The following is a 2776-nucleotide window of genomic DNA, read 5'->3' as shown; positions in this document are numbered from 1 at the left end:
GTGTGTGTGTGTGTGTGTGTGTGTGTGTGTGTGTGTGTGTGTGTGTGGCTTTGAAACATATAGGGGTAAAGATGCACATGTTTTTGTTTGCATGTCAGGTCCTCTGCAGCTGCGGCAGTGAAGGTACATGGAAAGGAAAGGTGTTTAAAGGAACAACTGTCAACATGGGTATTGCTACACTGTTATATCAGTATTCAGCTGTTATCCCTGACCTTGTGTACCAAATCACAAAACCCCTCCTCTCACCCTCAGAAAACAGCCTTTATTCTCCTCCTCCTGAAGTAACAGTACATTGATGAAGTGATCGATAGTCTGTCTCTTCTATCCCCTAAGATCTCTGAAGGGTAGCCCACGCAGCAGAGGCCGGCATTGATTTCTTTCTGATTTTGCCTGAAGGTAGTGACAAACATTTTCAGTGCAGGAATTGTGATCCAGTAAAACGCACATGCAGCATGTCTAGCATGACAGGAGCAGATACTCATCCTGGGGTTTCAACAGCACTGGTCAGATTGTTTTTGTTTATTGGAATCCCTACTGACTACGTCATCACAGCAACTCATATTTCTGATTAACCGTGAGGAAACAACTCATTAATTCATTAAAAAACCAGAGATATTTAATAGGAGGGAGGGATAGTGCATCAATTCATTGTGTTCTACCAGATAAAGGCATTTTATTTACGGATTGATGAGGTGCTACTTACAAACTCACATTTGCCTATTCTATAATTTAAAAATGTATAAAGTAATAGTTCATACATTAATGGTTTAGGTGGGAGAAGACGAGGGGACTCAGCACTTTTGTGTTTTGTCTCAAGTGATGATAATGTCTCTATGCAGTAGTCAATCTGTCTGTCTGTCTGTCCACCACTTTGGTCCTGACAGAAATATCTCAGCAGCTATTGGATGGATTCCCATGACATTTTATACAGACATTCATGGCCGCCAGAGGATGAAGCCTACTGGTTTGGTGATCCCTTCACTTCTTCTATGGTGCCAACAGCAACGCAAAGTTTTAATTCATCCAGTGAAATAGCTTAACAACTACTAGATCTACTGGCACAGCATTAGGTACAGACATTCATGATCCCCAGAGGATGAATCCCACCGTCTTTCGTGATCCCCTGACTTTCCATTTTCACCTTTCATCTATCGCCATCATTAGTTCAAAATGTATTTAATTTAATCAAAATCTGACCAAGCATTAATGCCAAGTTTTCATACCTGTTGTCGATCGTCAGTGCGACGGACACTTCGCCGTTCAACATCCAGTCCTTCTCGGGAAGAAGCAATTGTTTGGGAGTCCCATGTTGAGGCCTGAGTAGACCATAGAGTTGTTTAGGATGCAGGCCATGGTCCTCTGCTCTCATCACATCCTGTCCCCGAGGTGGAGTTCAACTCTTTGATGGACATAAATTGCCTTCCTCTCCCCTCCAGACTGGACTTGGTGGAAGCGCTCCACTGCACTTGATAGACACCACCCAGAATGGTCAGGGCACACTCGGATAATAATCCACTAAGTTCTATTCTGTATGTGTACAGGTGACCTGTGAACGCTCCACAATTTTTAGATTAACTTGTAATGATATTGTGAGATCACCTCCGCTGTATCTGTCTATCTATTTATTTGTTTATTAGGGCCAGAGGAGGTGAGAGAAGTTAGATACATAATAGATTAGGGGAGTCTACAGCGAGGTGACTCAAAGGAGAAGTGGAAGGAAGAGTTTAGAAATGGCTGGCATATTAAGAAGGATATGGTGCTACGTCGGTGAGATGGATGAGGGGAGAGACTGCATCTCTCTGTGTGCAAGTATGTGTCTAGGTGAGAGAGAGAGAGACTGCAGAGGCAGCGATCCAGGAAATTACGAAATGGAGAGAGAAGGTAAGTGAATGTGAGATAGGAAGCAAAGGGTGGAGGGAAGAAAGAAAGATGAAGGGAAGCTGTGAAGTCAGAGATGAAGGTAGGGAATGAAAAAGAAGCACTTGGGGAATGGAGGTAGAATGAAAGCAGAAGAAGTGAGGATAAGTAGACTGAGAGGGGAGGGGAAGGGGAGACAGCAAGGGAGGAGCGTTTGTCTCCCAGGGGGGAGAAGCTGTCGTTCACCTTCGCTTAATTCATGATGTCGTCCCATCGTCTACTGTGATGTACCCAGACTGTGTGTGTGTGTGTGTGTGTGTGTGTGTGAGGGATGAGATAGAGTGGGTGGGGCGGGGTGTGTAAAATAGCTTTGTCCTTGAACAAGTGAGTTTATGCGATATTTGAACAGTGTTTTTATATGAGCATGACAGTAGTTCACAATGTATGCTTATGCACATTAAAGCCTGTGTGTTTAAAGCAGCATGCTTGATGCAGCGGAAGATACGAGCGGCTCCTTCTGTAACAGTCAACAATCACATTTGTCAAAAGTAGCTGTACAGAAAGCCTTCTAACTGGCCGACATGCGGCCTCTGCCCTACGGCGCTCTGCTGTTTTCCTCCCTCTGACCTTTACAAATCTACAAATCTTTTTTCTTGATTTATTTTTAGCATGTTGACAGGTTTGGTATGAGGCTACTCTCTGGACCTTACTTTGCGATTTACATCAAATAAAAGAACAAAACGGCACTTTCACATGTGCAAATGAGTCTGGATGTAATAATTTAGTTTGCATGGCCCCGTCCAATAGATACACTTCTTTCCTTTTCGCCTTTCCTTATATCCCTCTGCCTTCCTCCCTATTCAGTTATATGCTCTCTCTCTCTCTCTCTCTCTCTCTCTCTCTCTCTCTCTCTCTCTCT

At 43.7% G+C, this 2776-nt stretch overlaps 1 protein-coding gene across 1 annotated transcript in view; it reads left to right on the top strand.

Moving 5' to 3' along the window:
- The window catches only part of acsf3 (acyl-CoA synthetase family member 3), a 13478-nt gene that overhangs the window by 4971 nt on the left and 5731 nt on the right, over positions 1–2776 (top strand). The window lies entirely within an intron of this gene.

Source organism: Anarrhichthys ocellatus, unplaced genomic scaffold (assembly GCF_004355925.1).
Source record: "Anarrhichthys ocellatus isolate YVR2014 unplaced genomic scaffold, GSC_Weel_1.0 scaffold6, whole genome shotgun sequence".
Lineage (NCBI taxonomy): Eukaryota > Metazoa > Chordata > Actinopteri > Perciformes > Anarhichadidae > Anarrhichthys > Anarrhichthys ocellatus.
This window is presented reverse-complemented; position numbering and strand designations above follow the sequence as displayed.